The sequence below is a fragment of the Dipodomys merriami genome, unplaced genomic scaffold, assembly GCF_024711535.1.
Source record: "Dipodomys merriami isolate MVZ:Mamm:240054 unplaced genomic scaffold, mDipMer1.0.p SCAF_1, whole genome shotgun sequence".
NCBI classification, from domain to species: Eukaryota; Metazoa; Chordata; class Mammalia; order Rodentia; family Heteromyidae; genus Dipodomys; species Dipodomys merriami.
This window is the reverse complement of record NW_027202270.1, coordinates 53680165-53701229: the sequence shown is the minus strand read 5'-3', so window position 1 is coordinate 53701229 and position 21065 is coordinate 53680165.

The window sequence follows — 21065 nt, the reverse complement described above, 5'->3', positions numbered from 1 at the left end:
TTTATCTTTGAGTCTCCTCCGTCTTTCTCTCCCCTTTTAATTACATGACTACCTTTGTAGAATTGACATTATCTTTTGTTGCCCAGTCCCTACTTGTTAACCTAGTATACATGCCTTTTAGCAGCTCTCTCTGCACTTCTGTGCCACCCACTGCCAAGCAGGTTGAAAATGATAGTTACCACAATGGGCCGTTTTCACTTCTGGTAAGTATCAGCTATCTGGAGATTAGGCCACAGGAAAGTTACTCCAGTACTGTGTCTAAGGACCATGGGAAACTGAAGGGTGTTAAAGGGACATGAAAGCATGACTCTTAGGCAGTGAGGAAACATGGGAGTAGGGGGAGTTCTGAAGACCTACTGAATAGAAAAAGAATGCTTGGAGCTCATAATATGGCTCTTATTTTCCCCTTCTTTGTGATTGGGCTTGAAATAACAACATTGACAAGACCATCAGCTACAAGAAGATTCCTTGAGAAAGAACCTATCATTTTGCTTTGACCTAGTTTCATTGATTTTTGAGAGAGGGGAAGTACTTTTCTACCACAAGGGTATGGGACACAGAATAGGAAGCCACCCTTCTCAATTGACTGGCATTTCTTTATGTTTGTCACTTAACCAGTTTATCTATTGATAGGGAAATATTAAAGATGATCATTGTGTGTGTGTGTGTGTGTGTGTGTGTGTGTGAGTGTGTGTGTGCATGTGTGTGTCTTGTGTGGTCTGTATGCGTATTCAAAGAGTAATTATGGGCTGGAAAAAAGGGATTTGACATTTGGAGAGACTGACTCTGAAGTAGTGATGCTGGAGGCCTCCAGGAGGGAAGACACAGCAAAGGAGAGTATTTCTAATTTCAGCATACAATTCTTCAAAATGAATGGTCTAGGGGTGTGGCCAGGGCACAAGAGAAACAGGAGGGAAAGAGCTTTAAAACCCATCAGAAACAATGCAACAATGCTTGATAAGAAATGTACTCATTACCTTGCCCATGTAATGGTAACCCCTCTGTACAGTATTTTCACAATAATTAAAAAAAAGCCATCAGGAAGCAACAGGTTCAAGTCAAGGTGTTAAAATGTTTCTGTATGGCATCATATAAGAACAGCTAAACCTATGCAAAGTCAAAAATTCATACACTATAGACAAATATAAAATGTAAAGTAGGAATTTCCCACCTGAACTTGCAAACCTATTGTATAACAATGATGACATTTGCTATTGAAGATCCAGTTATTTTAATAGTTTAGAAGCAAGGACAGTGCTTACCCCATTTGGAGGACTGGGGTTCTGAGGTGGTAGAAGTGGTGACATGAGGTTACTAGTTCTTTCCACATTTTTTAGCTTTTTTTATTGTTCATATTTTTATTCTTATCAAGGTAATGTACAGAGGGGTTGCAGTTACATAAGTAAGGTAAAAAGTACTTTTCTTGTGAATTTTTCCACATTTTTTATTGACATCAGCTAGTTGTATAAGGGGGTTTTGTTTTGACATGTCGATATGTACATCAACAGTTCTAATTTGATAAAACTCACCCTCTTCTTTATTCTTTTCTCATCCTCTATCCCAATCCTAATACCACTTTCAACAGGTTCCATTTATCCCTTTTCACATATCCACAGAAAGAATTTCAACCATACTCCTTTCTCCTACCCTCCTCTCAGCAGTATCCACTCTATAGGATCTGTTTTACATTCCTGTCCTTCATCTCTTTAGTGTATGATGATTGTGCAAAAGGGTTTCACATTGGTGTTTCCACAAAGCACAAACAGTATTTTAATCAAATTGACCTCTTCTTTACTCTTGTTTTCCTCATCCCTACTACCCCTATAATTCAGTGAGCAATTTGCCATCCTCATTCACACATGCAAGGAATTTGAGTATTGTTCATCCTTTAACATTTTCTCCCTACCCCATTCCCCTCAAATGGTCCCACAATTACAAATATGTTCCTAATATGCATGTGCTCACAATGTGTGTATGTATACACAATGTGTTTACATGCACAGCACAGACATGTATATGATAGTGTATATATTTACATACATGTTTGACCTTTTGAACTCTGGGTCTTGCATTTGCCAAGTAGGCAACTCTCTCTTGTGCCAGGCCTCCTGTTCTTTTGCTTTTATTATTTTTTGAATAGGGTCTCACTTTATACCCTTCAGGCCTGGACCTGGACCTGGACCTGGACCAAAAGCCACTCTGATCTCAGCCTCTTGAGTAGGTAGGATTACAGTCACGAGCTATAGTATCTAGTTTCTTAGGATCAAAGATTAAGCTATTCATTCAGGTAATTTGGCATTTGAATGTAGGAGTTCAGTGCTAAAACAAAAAAAGTGGTGAATTCTATAAATTTGGATATTTGCATTCTATCTTCTGGAAAATATTTTTAAATTTTTCCTGGAGATTTCTCTTTAGCTCATGTGTTATTTAGAACTGTTTAGTTTCCAAATAATTGGAACTTTCCAATTGCCTTTGTCTTCTGCTTTGATTTTGTTGTGATCTCAGAACATGTTTTGTTTGATTTTTATTATTTTAAATGTTATGGTTTTGTGATCGCTGAGAATATGTGTGTCTTTATGGATAAATAATTCATCTGTACTTAAAAAGAATTTGCATGCCATAGGTATTGGGTTGAGTGCTTTATAAATACCAATTATATAAGTTAATTTTCTGTTTTTTGTTTTTTCAGTTCATAAGAGAAAAATGTTGAAATGTCCAATTAGAATTGGTAGTCCAGTCTCCTGCACATATAACATATTTGGCTTTATAAATTAAAAAGATCTGTTGTGAATCTACATATAAGATTCCCATGTCTTCTGGAAGAATTGATTTCTTTATCATTAAGTTGCACTCATCTTTATTCCTGATAGTTTCCTTAATTCTGAAACTTGACTGAAATTAATATAGCCATTCCAGTTTTCTTTTGATTAGTGTTGGCATGCTATATCTTTATGTTTTTACTTTTAAACTGTCTTCATCTATAAAGTGAGTTAACATACATAATATTCCATCTATACATTCCATTATTTTGGCCTGGCTATATCTATCTTATTTCTCTCTTTCTCTCTCATCTATCTATCTATCATCACTCTGTCTTTCTATATCAACACAATTGATTTCTTTTTCCAACATTTTTTTCTTAATGGAATCAAGTGTTTTTGTTCTTAACTTAAATGCATATAATCTTTGGATTGCAACAGAACTTTATAAACAATTTTCTTGATTTTCTCAAAATCATTATGCTCATTTTCTAGAGCTACTTATATTTATTTGATATTGAATATCACAAGGCAAGACTTGATTATAAGACCAAACAAGTCCAAAAAAGATTTTTTCATTATCTCTTATGATTATTTCCTAAAATAACAAGGACTTGAACTGAGTACATGGATAGAGTTGTGATCAGTTCAACACTCAATTCACAGATACTCAGCTGTGTCTCAGTATATCAGATCTTATTTTACTTTTGACAAGTTGGAGCAAGTAACATTATTAGATTATTGGAATGATTGGTTTACCCATGAGATCCATCTTTGTAGCTAAGCCAATCAGATTGATGCCCATAACTGATTTTGGGAAAGAGAAATTACTTTCTGTGTTGGGTCTAACCTTTGGGGTATATTCCATGGGTATTATTGCTTATTTGGATATTTCTCAATATTCTCATATTAACTTTTGGCTCTTTTATATTTTAATTTTGAATTAAAATTCCTACATTGAGCCAGGCACCAGTGATTCATGCCTGTAATTCTAACTACTTAGGAGGCTGAGATCTGAGGGTCAAGGTTTCCAGCCAGTCTATATGTAGGAGAGTCTATGAGACTCATATCTCCACTTAACCAGCAAAAAGCTGAAGTGGAGGTATGGTTCAAGTGATAGAGTCTAGTCTTGAGCAAAAAAGCTCAGGGAGAGTGCATTGGCCCAGAGTTCAAAAGTCAGGAACAGCACACACATAAAATCTTCCTGAACTCAATTTTACAATTCCTGTTTAGGTTGTTGTTATTTTTTTTTTAATTCAAGCAAGATCTAGTTCTTTGTTATTAAATACTTCATTTACAAGCAGGAGTTTACTTGTGTAAGTAATTATAATTTCGTGACATTAAAACAATATTTCAGATATGCCTTTTCTGGACAAAGCTAATAGCAGGGGCCTTAGAACATTAGTTAAGAATATCCAAATTAATATACTAAGTGAAGTAAGCCAGGCCCAAAGAAACATAGGTCCCATGGTTTCCCTTATTTGCAATTACTAGTATATGTCTGAGACAAGCAGAAAAGGTCAGATAAGTTGATGTTAGGAGAAATGAACCCCAGATAAGGACTCAAATGGGTTTTCTTTCATGTGATTGTTTCTAGCATATTTATAAGATGATTTCTTTGTTGCTTTGTATGTCTCTCCCCCATGGTATAACCCCTGCTTTCATTGTATTTGATGTTGGTATAATTTGTGGAGGGGAAGGGCCAAAACAAATACTATAAATAGGGATACAAGTAGACCCATTGCAACAATGAGATATACAAGTTGTTATGTCGAAAAATGAACTTTACAACTTTGGCGGGGGGTGGGAGGGTGGGGGGGAGGGTGGGAGATGGGAAGGGAAGGGAAAACAAAGAGGAGGCAACAAGGCTTAATAAGAAATGTACTCATTATCTTGCCCATGTAATTGTAACTCCTCTGTATGGTATTTTCACAATAAAAAAATAAAAATATCCAAATTAAGAAAAAAATGAAGACTGGAATTGTGCCATCTCAAAGATTTAAATCTATTTCAAGGTTCTAAATAAGAATTTTCTTTAACTATTTATATCTTTTTCACTCTAATCATTCAGAATGCCAGAAAATTCAAAAGGACTTTAGTTAAAAGAACAATCCCCAAATATTTGCTGCATTTTTCTTTTTCTTTGTTTGATTGATTTTTTTAAATTTCAGAGTAGTTCTTAATTTATCTAACAAGATATGTCAGCCTGTGCTGTTTCAGTGTCTCCTGGCTGTGTGGATAGCAGGGCAGTGTTCATGTCTTTCCATTATTGTAGAAACTATTTTTTTTAAGTGCTGTTAGTAGGATTCTGGGAATTCACAGTAGGTTAACAGCAGAGCTCTCTCTCTCCATTTAGAATTCCTTTCTCCTAATGAAAGGAGTCTGAACCCTTGAACTCTGTCAGGGACTTAGGCATGTTCCCCATGCCTGATTTTCATCTACAGAAAATGGAGGTCAGATACATGTCAAGAATAAAAGAAGGGTCAGATTAGAGTACCAAAGGCTTAGCACACATCCGGAGATGACATAAATGTGTTGACCATAATGTCTGGAACCTGCTAAACACTCGATGAGTAAGTGAATGAGAAAATGAATGAATGAGTAAATCAGGAGTGAAAATGACACCACATATTCAGAGAAGCGATCAATTACAAGTATGTTAAAACATCTCACTTTTAATGTGTTCTCAGAGGGTGAATAGTGATTCCTATAAAAGTATGTTCTTCTCTCACCTACTCCTTTTCCATGTGAGCAGGGCAATGAAATTGGGGGATACAGTGGTCATAGAGGAACAAGTTGAAGTAATTTAGGATTCTGATGATTCTAATGATTCCATGGCTTCTGTTACGACAACTTTCACTGAAGGCTACACCTATGCACCTCACAGCTACTCTGTATTCTCATTTAAACATTTGAAAAACATGTAAAAAAAATACAGGGAAAAAAATAAGGTGTCCAGGCTATCTTTGTGATTGCAATTGTACAAAGTTCACAAACTGAGTTATGCAAGATGTGACCTTGTCATTGTTTTGTCTAACTGAACTTAGCTTCTGGCTCTGAGCATAGATTAGATTCTATTACACAGGCAGAGAAGGAGAAAAACTCCAGGTCTTTGTTAGGATCTCCCTTCTTCAAGGGTTGGGGGTTTGCCCAGTTTGCTTAGATTTGGAGGGAAAGCCTGCCATTCCTACCTACAAGGTACCAAGATGTCCCTCATTCTCTACGGCCTCATTAGCTCCATATACAATGCAGGGCATGAAAAGTATTTGATGAGATTGGCTAGGCTCCAGTCTTGCTAGTGTGCATCCTACTTCCTCCTCTTTGGGTTTTGACACCATCCTGCGGGTACCCTTACAATGTGCCTTGCTGTCATGCCAGCCTCTACTGAATGACCTTTCCCTCCTTCTGCCACTTTCCCCCCTCCAAAGACCTTTTGTATAACAGATTAAAGGTCCTCTGCTCTTCCTATTCCTTCTGACATACCTAATCTGCAATTTTTAGTGAAATCAATACAAGTAAGACTTTCAGGGACTTTTACAGTTTGGTTCTGCAATGAGTCTGCCTAACTGGCTGACTCTGCTTGAAAAACGCAAAAAGTAAAACCAAAAATATTTTAAAATTCCATATAAGAAAAAAATAAATCTAGGAATTAATATCTTAGAATAGTGATACAATCAGACTGAGAGTATAGGTATGAATGGAGCTAGGTTGCCAAGTCTGTTCTTTGTCTAAATATTGTAGACCTATTTCCTCATTTCATGCTCACAAGATTTTGAATGAACGCACTTAATCTCTTTTGGTAATTGAGAAACTGATGGTTAGAGAGATTAAATGACTCTTCAATATTAAATTTGAAGTCACATCCTTTAACATTCTAAATTTCATAACTTTCTTTTATTTACTTTGTTCTGTTTTACAACTCCACAAAAATAATGGCCAGCCAAAGCTAATTAGAAAATTAAATTTGGAAAGATAATTATTTAAAATTTGAGCAGTAAGTCTCTGTGGGTATTTGCCTGAGAACCAGGGACCATGCATTACTGTGTAAGGTAGGAAACTGACTCCTTGCAGAACACATGAAACAAAATTGCTTGAACAAAGGTCACTTAACCAAGAAACTATGAACTGTAATGCATTACAGTGGAACAATATTCAGCAACTAAATGAAATGAATGGAAAAACTTCACAGTGTGCCTGAATCTCACATTCTCCCTGATAAAGAAAGAAAACAAAATTTAAAAGCCTGTATAATATGTGATTCCATTTACATGAACTTCTGGATAATACAAAAACATAGGGAGTATGATACACTTTAATCAAGTGGTTATAGGGCTGTGTATTTGTCAAAAAGTGCAATACTTGGGCTGGGAAAGTGGCTCAGTGGTAGAGGGCTTGCCTTGCATGAAGCCCTGGGTTCGATTCCTCAGCACCACATAAAAAACCATAAGTGGTACTGTGGCTCAAGTGATAGAGCACTAGCTTTGAGCTGAAGAGCTGAGGGACAGCACCCAAGCCCAGAGTTTAGCCCCCATGACCACAAAAATAAAAATTAAAAAATTAAAAAATTGCAATACCAGCATGATGTTTTAATGAAATTAGTTGAGTACCTAATATATTGGGGTTACAAACTGGTTTGTGAAGTTGAGGCAGGAAGACTGCAAATTTGTGGCCAACCTGGGCTACATAGTGAGATGCTATATCAAAGAAACAAAATAATTAACAAATTAATAATATTACAAATACTAAAAATTTCAGTCCTCTTCTAACTTGGGGAATAGTATTTTATGTAATTAATTAGATGTTAATTTTTTAAATAGAAGATGAAAACACAAGTTAAGCATTAGCTACTCAACTAATTTCATTAAAACATCATAACTTAAAATTTGGGGGTATAGCTTGAAAACAGAATGGATATTATTTCTTAATATCCAGCTTCCTTTTAATATTGCATATATAAATACACATGCAATCTTGTGTGTATACATATATGTATATATATACTATATTTTATATATAATATATTATATATATATGTATGTATGCATACACACACATCACAGAAGCCTTGAGGTAGAACAAATGCCATATTTATTCAATTAAATAACGTCAATATTCTGATATTAAAATGCTGCTAACAATTAGGCGTATATTGCCATTCACCTAGAGAAATTTTGATGTCACTGTTATTATGTATGAATATGTACTATTAGCCTTTGAGCAATTCATATTGACCTTTAATGAAACTTAGTTTTGTTGAATGTTGCCCAAAATGACTGCAGTTGGCTTCACGTTAATGTGATTGACTGACACCTTCCAGGCAATTTAATTTAAGTAAGTGGAAAGAAACAAAACCATTCCTAAAGAAACAAAACCATTCAAAGACAAGCGGGTTCAGGGGCCATCAATTGATCTGCTTGAAAGATCATCACAAAAGGGTTAAGATTTACCTTTGTCAAAACAATATTGGATCCTTGGTGAGGAAAAGACTCCAGTGTTGCATGTTCACACTGGGGAGCTGAGGGTTTGCTTTGGAAAGGAGAAAGGCTCAAATGCCCTGTGGAGGAGGAAGAGAAAGGAGTGGCTTTTCAGCAGTTTTTTTGTTCTTTTGTAGGGGTCAAGGTGGAAGAGGAGAAATGGAAAAGATGGAAAAGAGGATTGAAATAGATTTTTCTATACAATATAAATAAAATTCTCTTTTGACATTTTTAAAAACAGATGTCACTGAAGATTCGAATTGCTTTTTGATTATCTCTGGGCTTTAAGATTAGGTTTTTCCACAGAAAGTGACACCTTGCCAAGACAGGCCAAGAAGAGCTCAACTTTTATGAGTAACCTATCCGTCACAAGCTATTGGATGGCTTTCAACAAAAGCTATGTAACTTCCTGTGATATGGAAGTTAATGAAGGAAAAATATGAAACTATTAGTTTAACAAAATAGAAAATGTGGTGGGGGCAAACCTCCTCTGCTATATTTCAATATCCTTCTGAATTATACTGTCAATCTTCAAGGCCTAAGGAACTGAGATGATGAGCCCTGGTTATGGAAAACAGCTTGTCACCCTGATGCCAGATACGTCTGTCAGCAGCAGAAAGTGAATCCAAAGACGCTTTAGAAAATGTGTCTAAACAAATCTCCATCTCAGACTTTACTCCTTACACTGTAGGAGAAACTGTGCCTATAATTACATAAATACATGAATGTTCTCATCAGTTAAGTGTATGTCTGCAAAATTAATTTGTAAGCTTTTTTCTCCTGAAAAGCTAGTCTTAAATCTATAGCAAATCGTATAATACATTGTAAAATTTGAATTGAGTTTGAAATATTCCAAAAATAACCTTCCAGTTACCATATTTTTTCACTTGAGACCCTTAGAGATATTTGTCATATATTGTTTTGGTCTCATATTTATTTTTTAGTCTTATTCCATGGCCTCCAAACATCCTAAACTCTCCTGATTTTGTACCTAATTCTTTTTAAACTATCAAATCCTAATTTTTCTCTAACTTTTGACTTAGACTTTCTATGAGAAATTATATCCTATGATTTAACACACAGGCACACAGGCACACACACACACAATTAAGCTTACAAAATCAGGACAAATGGTTGAAAAGGAATTTGAACTTGTGTGTGGGGGGAGGATAGGTAGGAAGATAGGTAGATAGGTAGGTGTTGGTGAAAGGAGCTGATAGTGGGGGGAAAGAGGCAAAACAACAAACAAAAACAAAACAAAAAAACTGCTGGACAGTGTGTCTGCTTTACAGAGTATGACTCTGGCTCTTGCCTTCAAATGCAATTCCCAGAATGAGACATGAGAGGAGAGAATGGAAAAACATTGAAATAATAGCTTTTTCTGTGTCTCTGCCTATAGGGCGTGCAGGCCTTGTTGTCCATGGTCTTGGATTCAACTTCCTTTCCTGTCCATGTGAAGAATCTACAAGTGATCACATTCAGAGTACTACCAACTACAGGATATTCTGTGAAGTCTGTCACCTGCCCTAGTGGCCACTGACATTTAGTTATTAGACCAGTGGTGGGGAAAGGTATGATCCAAGTTCAGTGACTTTTTTTATGTAAGGTTGTCTGTAAGCAATCTGTATGTTTGGTTTTAGGTGCCTTTGACTTGCTGGTCAGCCTCATTTGTATTTGAAAGGAATAATAAAGATTAAATTAGTCCTATAATTTAAGCAATTTATTGGTATTTCTGAATTCTAAATCATGAGTTGGTCTTTGTTGACTGATTATTAAGAGTGCAACAATATATAATTACTTGTGGCTATGTATCTTCTATTTAGGAACAATCAAGACTAAAGCAAGAACTCCAAAGCTAAGAAAATTGGACTTCTTAGGTAAAGGCAAGGGTTATGTATTCAGTTTGATGTCTGGGATGCACCTGAAGAAATCAGAGACTGATTGTGGTCTTAAATGGGAGAAATCTAGCATTTGTACATCCATCGTTCAGCAACTAGCTATTCCAGGCACTATCCAGGGGGTTGGTTTATGACTGGATCAGAGAAATCAAGTCTTGGGTCAAAGACAGTCTACATGTTGGTGTGGGGATTTGGCATGGCTTGTCAACAATGGGCTTCAGATTTTTCACAATGAACTTCTCACTTCTCCAAGAATTTTATTCATTACTTTTTGCCAGTTCCTTATTCTTCTTCTTTATAAATGAATGGCTAAGTGACATGTATCACAGATACATAATACTTTTAAACCTCATGAACCTTAGTTCTGATAAATATAAGCAATCTTATTGAACAGAGAGAGTCATAATAGCAAGCTCAAGTTGTTATAGCAACAATGAGAACACTTCAATATTCAGGCACCATCATTTTTCAAGAGCAAATGATACAATTAATGCTTGATACTGTATTGTTTACAGACTTTCTTGTGGCTCATAGCTCTTCACATGTCACTACTAAACAGATGGAAAGGTAATTCCAGGGGATTGAAACAATAATTCAAATATTGGTATATGGAGCTGCTTTAAAAAATCTTGACAGGCTTTTACCCATGATAGATTTACATCTGTGTGTATTGCAGCAAAACTTGGAAATTTGCATTTAAAAAATGACACTTGTTTCATTCCTTTAGAGGAAAGCTGTAACACATTCACAGAAAAAAACATATATACCTAAAGAAAATTACACACACACACACACCCCCACACACACACATACACACACACACACATACACACACACACACTTAAAGAAAAGCATAGGGGGCTGGGAAGGTAGCTCAGTGGTAGAGTGCTTGCCTTGCATGCATGAGGCCCTGGGTTCGATTCCTCAGCACCACATAAGCAGAAAAAGCCAGAAGTGGCACTGTGGTTCAACTGGTAGAGCTCTAGCCTTGAGCTGAAGAGCTGAGGGACAGTGCCCAGTCCCAGAGTTCAGGCCCCACAACTGGCAATAAAATAAATAAATAAATAAAAGCATAGAACAATAGAAGAACATATAGAGTGAACTGAGCTACTAAGCCCTACATGCTGAATTTGAGTCCTGGTTCTTACAGATTACAGCTAGATGACCTTGATAGGCTACTTGTCGTATCTTTACCTGTTTCTTCATCTGAAAATGGAGATGGTAAAATACCTACTTTGTGAAACTAGTATGAGAATTAAAGACATTAATATATGTTAAACAACGATTTTTTTTATTGTGAAAATACTATACAGAGGGGTTACAATTACATGGGCAAGATAATGAGTACATTTCTTATCAAGCATTGGAGCCTCCTCCTTTGTTTAAACAACAATCTTTTACCAGAGTGTGTGTGTCACATAAATGTGTTGTCTTCTTGTATTGTTGAGAGACCATCAGATTCAGGTATTTGCACTGGAACAGAATATTGTATTAGCAATTTGAGAATGTCAATTTCCCATTTTCTTTAAACTCTTGTTGGAACAAAGAACCTAAATGTGCAGAAATATCTGTTTTATTTATTATTTTTTCCTCCGGAGCATGTCTCAAAGTTATTTGCATTGCTTTCAGTGTCCCATATTTCTTTATTGGAGAAGAGCAATAGGGGCAAAATGATGGGAAGCACATTGCATTGTGATGGGAGCAAGACCTTCACAGACATGCAGATGTGGTTCAGATTAAAGATCTGTCATAGACAATGACTTAACCACTTTTACCACCTGCAAAGAGAGGTAGTAACGCTTATCTTTATGGCTGTGAGATTTAATTGGTTGCCTGCACTTAGTGTAGCTTGAAAATCAACACATTTAGATCCTGTTTGGGTGAATATCTTTAACTACTCTTTGAGCAAAAGTCACAATTTCTAACTCAAGAAGGATTCACATTCCACATCAACAAATTTCACCTATGTCCATAAACACACAGCCAATTCAAGAGCAGAGCTTAAACATTTAACCTATAAGTTTGGCTAGACCAAAAAGTTATCTATAAAGACATAATGAAATCAGCTTGAAAATCAGGAGAAATTTGAAAATGAGATTTACAGAAAGAATTAGCAGAAGCTAATTGCTAAGGTCGGAGTGGCCATGCCCACAAAAAATGTGGAAAGGATGAAGAAGGAGAATCTGAGGGCACAAATTGTGAGACAGCGCAATGGAGAAAATACTAAATCCACTCATTGAAATCCCGGCTCCCACTGTGATGGTGTTAGAAGTGGGGCCTTTCAAATGTCAGTAGGTTCTAAGGGTAGAAATCTCATTAATGAGATTAATGCCTTATAAAATGGACCCAAGAGAAGGCCTTCTCTTTCTTTTATACAAATACAGTCCATAGTCTATATCCCAGAAAAACCCTTTACCCAAACTTGACCATCCTTGTACCCTAACTTGGATTTACAGCTTCTAGTACTGTGAGAAATAAATTTCTACTGTACAAAGTTGTATGAGCCTATGATAATTTAAAAAATAACAATCTTATCAACAGAGAGAGATAATTAGGAAAAGAGAGGATAAGCAATTTGATTGGTAGCTCTAAGATCAGGAAAAACAGACTGGAGAGCCAACCCCTCTTCATCACACCTAGGGTCTAATGAGGAGCTGCCAGAGCTATCATGGACATGACTCCCTAACTTGTTCATTTCCTCCAGACTGACCCTTCTGTAGTTCCTGGCCTTTCCATGATGATAGATGGGTTATATTTATGAGTTACTATAAGAGGCCTCTCCCAATGGTAGGGGTTCTTATTTTGCTCATTTCTATTTCCAGTTTTCATATAAACTTCTATTTTACTTGCATTCCTTGAGTAAGTCTCAATTCTCTCTCTTCCAAAATCAATATTGTACTAAGAAAAGGAGCGCCCAATACAGGGAAAGATGGCCTCTGAGTGTGGCGTCCCACATTAGCTATGCAATTGGCTTAGCTATTCAGCACTCTGGCTTGACCATAGTGAGTAGACATCAGTGACACTTATAGTCACAGACTACCTGTCTTTAGAACCTTTGGTTATATACTCTTTCTCAAGGGGATGTGTATAGAAAGGTTAGGAGTATGGCTCTGTAGTGAAATTACTTAGCCTCATTTTTTCCTGTACTACTGGCATCTTAAGCAACATTCTTAACTTCTCTATAGTCTGGCGCTTATAATACTAGTCACTCAGGAGGCTAAGATCTTCAGATCAAAGTTCCAAGCCAACCTGGGAAGAAAAATCCAAGAGATACTTATCTCATATTAACCAGCAAAAAGCCAGAACTGCAAGTGTAGTTCAGGTGGTAGAGTTTGCCACCTTAAGTAAAAGACAAACAACACACACAGACACACAGACACACAGACACAGACACAGACACAGACACACACACACACACACACACACACACACACACACACACACACACAGAGAACAAAAAAAAGAGCACAAAGCCCTAAGTTCAAGCCCCAGTACCAGCACAAAGAAAAGCAAAACAAAACCAAATCTTTTTATACTTCAATTTCCTAATAGTTTTCTAATGTATACCTCAATTATTGCTAAACATTGTATCAGTCTTTTACCAAAGCACTAATTTGTTGCATTTGTTTATTTACCCATATTTCTCTTACTCTCATTTAAGAGCAAATGAAAATAATTTTCTTTTTCCATTAGTTAACATAGACTAGGCACTATATACTCTTTTCTAAAATAGCCTTTTTGTAAAAATTTTTATTCTGCTAACTTTACTCTCTGCACTTAAAATTGGATTTTTAAATATCCTTTTAATCTTGTTCTACATATGAGCATAATAAACCCATAGTACATATTATGTTTGCTTTAGTTATTTATTCAATTAATTGTTCTATGCTATTCAATTAGTTTAAGATCAACAATTTTGAAGCCCCCTATTTCTGTTGCATTATTTCACCCTTTGCCCTTTGTCTCACTATTTTGTTACTTCCCATCTCTTCTCCAAGTCAGATTAACATATATACAAAATACAGGGTGCCAAAATCAAAGCAGTGACAACAGAGGATAAACCAAAGGGAAAAAAAAATAAATTCCCACAGTACATTACAAACAAAACAAACAACAACAACAAAGACAAGAAACTATGTTGGAAATGAACTTTATAGCTTGGGGGGATGGAAGTTGGGGAAGGGAGGGAAAGTGAGAGAAAATGAGGGAGAGGGTAACACTGTTCAACAACAAATGTACTCATTAACTAACTTACGTAACTGTAACCCCTTTGTACATCATCTTTACAATTAAATAGAATTATTATTATTATTGGTGGTGGTGGTGGTGGTCATGGGGCCTGAACTTTGGACCTGGGCGTTGTCCCTCAGCTCTGCAGCTCAAGACTGTACCACTTGAACCATAGCACCACTTCCGGCTTTTTCAGCTTACTTGGTGCTGAGGAATTGAACCCAGGGCCTTATACATGGCAAGGCAAGCCCTCTACCACTTAGCCACCTTTCCCAGCCCCACATTAAAAAAATTTTTTTTTGGGGGGGGGTCCGGTCGTGGGGCCTGAACTCTGGGCCTGGGCGCTGTCCCTCAGCTCTTCAGTTCAAGGCTAGCGCTCTACTACTTGAGCCACAGCGCCACTTCTGGCTTTTTTCTTTTTGCTTATGTGGTGCTGAGGAATCGAACCCAGGGCCTCATGCATGCAAGGCAAGCGCTCTACCACTGAGCCACTTTCCCAGCCCCCAAATTAAAATTTTTTAAAGCCCAATATTTCTTACAAATGTATTCCTCTGTTTTACTCTTTTTTCCCCTCTGTATTTTTACTCTAATTATTGTACTTAAAGTTCTTGAGTGTTTCTGCCTTCATCTATCTGCTTAGCAAGGTCATTTTGAATTCCAGCCTCATCTGTTAAGGACTTCAGGCCTCTCCAGGTGACCTCCTCATTTAAACCAATGAGTTTCCCATTTCTTCAGCCAGGTCATTGAAGAAGCTAAAATATGGCTTTCACATGCTTTAGAAATAGAAGTTGTTATCTTCCAAAGCTGTAAGACCAAGATTAGATATGTAAAAAGCCAACTTTAATGAGAGTTAAGATTGTTTTGTGGAGGACATATCTCTGTAGGAAAACTTTTGATTTGGTAATGAATGATTCTATAGGTCAATAATTGTCCACAAGTCTATAACCTAGTATTTTAGTGAATTAAACTAAGGCTTAGCCACATGTAATATTTGTTATTGTTGTTTTAAAATCTATCAAAGCCTATCCCACTTTTAAGTTTATTCATAGATAAAATGGATATCCTACATGTCTAAATCAAAGTTCAACAAACCAGCAATTAAGAATATGTCTAAATTGAAACCCATTTGAACTTAAGGAGAATAATAATAATAAAAAAGAATATGTCAAGTTGTAGTAAAAATTGGTAGAATAATTCTTAATGGGTGGGTCATAGCAAAATATTTAGAATTTTAATTAATAACTAGTAGCTTTAATTGGGTAGAACTCTAATGGGAATATTGTACTGAAGAAAAAAATGAACCAAGAAATTAAAATGTTTTATTCTTTCATTTGATGAAAGTATTAGATTCTACACAATTTGTTTAGAGGTGAAAAGACTCATTTTCAATTTTTTTAAGTATCTTGGAGTAAAATACAACCTTATTAGGAAGCCAAGAAGCTTCTTCAGTAAAATACATTGTCATGTTTGGAGCTATGTTTATCCTCTTGATGTTTACCTTGGGTAGCTCATGCTGCTTTACAGGTCACAGAAAGTGACCCATGCCTTTACCACTGGCATCCAAAGAGTTCCATTAAGTCCTCAGCAAAGGATCATTCATGGCTCTTCCAGCCAACCAGACCTACAGCATAAAACCTACAGTTTTATGATCACCTCCTGGAATATTAGGAAGAACCATGACAAAAGCCAAGTTTAGTCATAGATAATTCAAGATGGATTTTAGTAAATTAATTGGCTCCTTTGAAATGATGACTTGTAGACATATGAAGTCTTTTATAAAGCAAAGATTGAAAAGATCTCATGGGGTTTCATGTTTTGTTTTGTTCTTGCTGGGACTTTCCCTGTCGTAAATTCCATTTTTTCTCGTATTGACTCCCTCTTTTGTTGAGCTTGAAGGCATTTCTGGAATTACTCAGAAAAGGGACTTTGACAATCTCCATGCCTTGTTCTTCAGTCATAGAGCTGATTTATGGCTGAAGAAGGTTCTCAAAACAGTATATGAAATTGGTGAAATGTTATTCATTATTAAAGTGGGTTCACGAGGTCCTCCTGCTGATCAGAACAGGTCATCCTAAATACAATCAGCCTCGATGCATCACCTTATTGCTATTTTGTGTTTTATTGCAGGAAAGTAAAAGTCACTCTTAAAGAGATTACTGAAAGCTAGAGTTTAAAGAGTATGCTGACAGCGATAAAGCAAATTCTAAGTCTGCTATTGCTTAGATTGGCAGCATAAAACTAGTTTCAGAAAAGGCTGCTCCTATTAATGGAAAGTCCCAAATTCAATATGTTTCCAAACAATGTCTATTTACTTATTTTGATACTGTGACTTGAATTTAAGGCCTCATGCTCACTAGGTAAGCCATGTTCTGGAAGGACACAGGTTGTTGTGTTGAGGTCAGACAAGGGCCAAGGCAGGAACAGCAGAATTACTGAAAGGCATTTATGGTAATGAGGGTGAGAGATGATGAGCTCTGGGACAAGGGTGATAATAGTCATGGTGGTAAGAGGAAGGAATCTGCTCTGTAAATATTTAAGCTTTATTTTTATTTTGATATAACTTTAGCCTTATAGAAAAGTTTCAATAATAAATAAATATTCCTATACACATTTATCTCTCCCCATTACACACACACACACACACACACACACACACACACACACACACACACACACACACAATGATCCCACACACATAACACTAGAACACTAGAACAATTACCCAAATCAGGATATTAACACTAATACTATAATACAATCTAACCTTGCCCTCATTCTGATTTTACTGTTTCTCTTAATTATATCAGTTAAAGCAAAAGAAAGCCTTGAAACCCATTTTGCCTTCAACTGTAATGTCTTTCAGTTTTTTAAACTGAGGAACAGGTCTTCAGTCTCTCTTTTATCTTAATAACATCAACAATCTTTAAGTGAAACGTCCAGTTTTCTGTTTGAGTTTTAAATGCCCCTCAATTTGAGTTTGCCTCTGTTTTCTTGTGACTAAGTGCAGATTTTGCATTTTTGGCAGGAATAACACAGAAGTAATTCTGTTGGGTGTCACAGAGTATTACATAGCAATAAGTATATGTCAATTTTTACCATTTTGCTTTGGTTATTTGGTTAAGATAATATCTGCCATGTTTCTCCACTGTAAAGTTACTATTTTCCCCTTTTTAAGGATCCTGTGGAAAATACTTTGAACGTATGCAATAAATATTCTGCTACTCATCAAACCTTCATTGATATCAATCATTACTTTTAGCATGTCATTATTATTTTAATGTAATATTACTTTGGTAATTATTACAATACCAAATAATGACTTCTCTAAAGCTACCATTTCTTGTAAATATATGAACTGGCTTTTCTACTGAAAATGTTTATTTGCATTTACCCTTCTTTATCATTTAATTACTAACATTTTTTCCTTAATTCAGTGCTTATATAATCGATATTACTATAATAAATATCTAAACTTTAGATATTCAAGCAATCTCAGATTTAGTCAGTGGCTCCCATGTCCTTTGGGGCATGTCCCTATGCTAATTTGAGTGCTTTCTCAATCCAGACATGATCAAATAATCCAGGCTCATGTTGTTCTTTCCAAACCTAGCTCAAGAATTAGCCACAGCTTCAAGAATTAACAAATTCCTCTTAATAAAAGTTGGTAGGTAATTGCTAGATACAGGCATTGTTTTAGAAATCTGTGAATGTTTTGGAAGCATTAGTTAAACCATAATACTAAGTATGGTTCCAAGGTTTCTGGCTTGAGTTAATGGAAGAATGGAGATACTGTGAATTGAGATAGAGAAATCTAAGGTTTTGTAAATTTTGAGGAAAGACCTGTGGTTTGTTTTTGCCACACTGAAAGCTGAAATGCCTCTTAAGCATTCTATTAGACAGTAATGTATTGGTCTATAGTTCTGCAGAAAATTCTGGACTAGAGGTAAAACTGAGACATTATCAGGGCACAGGAGGTATAAAAATCCATAAGAAGGGATAAATACATCCAGGGAATTAATGTAGATAGCAAAGAATAAATAACCAAGGGCTTGCATCCTAGTGCATGCCAATGTAAGAGGAAAGAAGAGGAATAAGCAACCAAGGGTTCTGAGAAGAAGTGATTACTGAGGGACAAGGAAAAACAGATGTATCTGGTGTTTTAGAAACACAACAAGGGGCAAAAAGCTATCAAGGAAGAGACAGTATCAACCATGTCAAATCTTCCTGCTAAATCAAGTGGTATGAGGATTGAGAATTGACAATTAAGTGAACCAATTATTGGGACTGGAATGGGTTTAGGAGCTAGCAGGCCATGTGGAATTAAATAGAACAGGCATAAATAAATTAAGGATCTTGTTGCAAAGAGGGGCCAAACACTATAGCAACTATTAGGAAATTGGACTCACAAGAAGGTTCTTGTGTTTGTTTTTATAGGATAGAAAAAAAAATAACAGCAACACTTAGACACTTAGACACTTGGTCTTTTTCCTTTCTAGTGACCACCCACATTTCTTGGCTCCTGACTGCCTCCCACCATTGTCAGAAACAGCAGCAGTAGATAGTGATCCTTTCACACCTCTGACATCTCATCCTCTTCTCTCACATTGTTCCCAGAAAATGTTCTATGATTTTAAGAATCTTTTTGTGATTAGATTGAGTCCTTCCAGATAATCTCAGAACCTCAAGGTCCTTAATCAAATATGCCAAGGTCCTTAATCAAATATGCCAAGCTTTTATCACACGTGTCATAAAAACCTGGGCGTTAGGATTTAGACATCTTTTGAGGCTCATTTGTTCTATACCAATCACTGCATCTCAGAAGTACCACAATGCTTGAAACAAAGGGTTTCAATGGCATTTTTATTTCTTCTTTTAACTTATCCATTTTAATCTGAACTTATTTAGATTGGCATAAGTCTGTAAGTATTTTAGCTGAGTGGGGCTGCATTCTGTTAGCACTTCTATGTGGCCCTCCTGATGATGATCAACTGCACTCAAACAACTATCCTGCAATAGAAGGTGGCTCGACCTTCTAGAATTACCTTTCACCCTTCCACACAAGGTGTTTCTCAAAGTGGAATTCTGTAAGAGATGGGATGACAGGAAGAAGGAAGCAGGAGACAGAGCTTCATGGAATGTTTGCGGCAGTGACTAGATTTCTTCTTGGTCCTTATTCCCCTGGGCAGCTTGCTTCATGATTCTGCCTCAGAAGCAAGGTCTGGCTTCTGGATGCTGATCAAACTACCCCTTCTCTCAACTTGCAGCTTCTTGCTCTGGGTGTTGATCTCTGGGCTGCCTCCATTCCCTGTGTGACGCTTAGCTTTTCCATCACTGTGGAATAATTCACTGCAGGAAACTTCCCTTGTGTGAAATAGCTGCAGTAGTTTTGTTTTCCTCCCTGAACTTTCGCTGAGGGAGTGGGAAATAAGGCTATGCTAATTTCAATTTTGCATTCACAGAATATTCTTTCTTGTCAATCTGAAAGGGATTCTTGTACTCCAAAAACAAAAGAGAAACTTTGACAGAAAATCCTTTCAGCTTGTTTAGAGGTATATAAAAACGAATACTCTCACAACATTTGTGACATGAGCTATGAGGCTTGTTGTTTACTTATGAGACTGATGTCACAGGGTGAGCTGTAAGCTACATGAGAAAGGAATTTCAGGAAGCCACTTTGTGAGCTGATGGAGATTAGGTTTCTGAATGATGAGCCCACAGTGTTGGTATAGCAGAAGACAGGAACGTATTCTACTGCTGGTGCCAATCAAGGACACTCAATCATGGCTTGGGGGCACAAAGGGCAGGATAAAGAGAATTCCACATGTCTAGGAAGTGACTTCCTCTATTTCAAGGAGAGGGAAACTGGAGCAAGGTCAGAATTGGAAGTGGTGGGTGGCTGGCTGCCACATTACTTCTCTAGCACAAGCACCAGGCAAAGGGGAAGAAGGAAGCTTGCTTTCTACTGAATAGCTGGGCTATTAACAAGAAGGAAAAGATTAAAAATAATTTGCATATGTGATTATTAGGACGGAAAAGGATGACTCTAACACTGCAGATCTTGACACAACTTTGTGGCTTTTTGTGGCTGAGATAATGTACACAAAGCAGAGCCCTACCATCTGACTAATTAACTCGGCAGCAGGGAGGGAATGGATGAAAGGGTAATTAATAGGTCAAAGACCCAATGCTGGGTTATGATTATTTGAATAATATTATGATAATTTGAATAACGTACAAGAGTTTGTGAAAATTGGTTGCTGGCTAGGACTCCAGCTGACAAAACATTTGAATCGTGCTCATTTTATACCTCCTGGGTAGCTCTCCTTCCTTCCTGAAAGTACTGAGCATATGTTTGAATATTGGGGGTGGGAAATGACTGTTTCGTTTTTTTAAGAAAAAAAAAAAACAGTCTTAAATGTTCATGGCAGAATTCTTTTCCTTCAGTCCACACAAAAGCAACCTTAACTAAAAAGTACAATTGAGGCTGAGACTCTAGATACAGCAGCCCTGGAATTTTCAGGAACTCATCAGTGAAATGGAAAACCCAATGTCCATTTCAAAAGAACGAAATTAATTAGCTTAGGTATATTGTTGACAGATTTTCACAGATATTCAGGAAGGTAAAAACCAAAGAATAATGACCATTTTAAACAAGTAGGTTTTCAGATAAGACATTTATTGAGAAATTTTGAGTGCACTGAGTG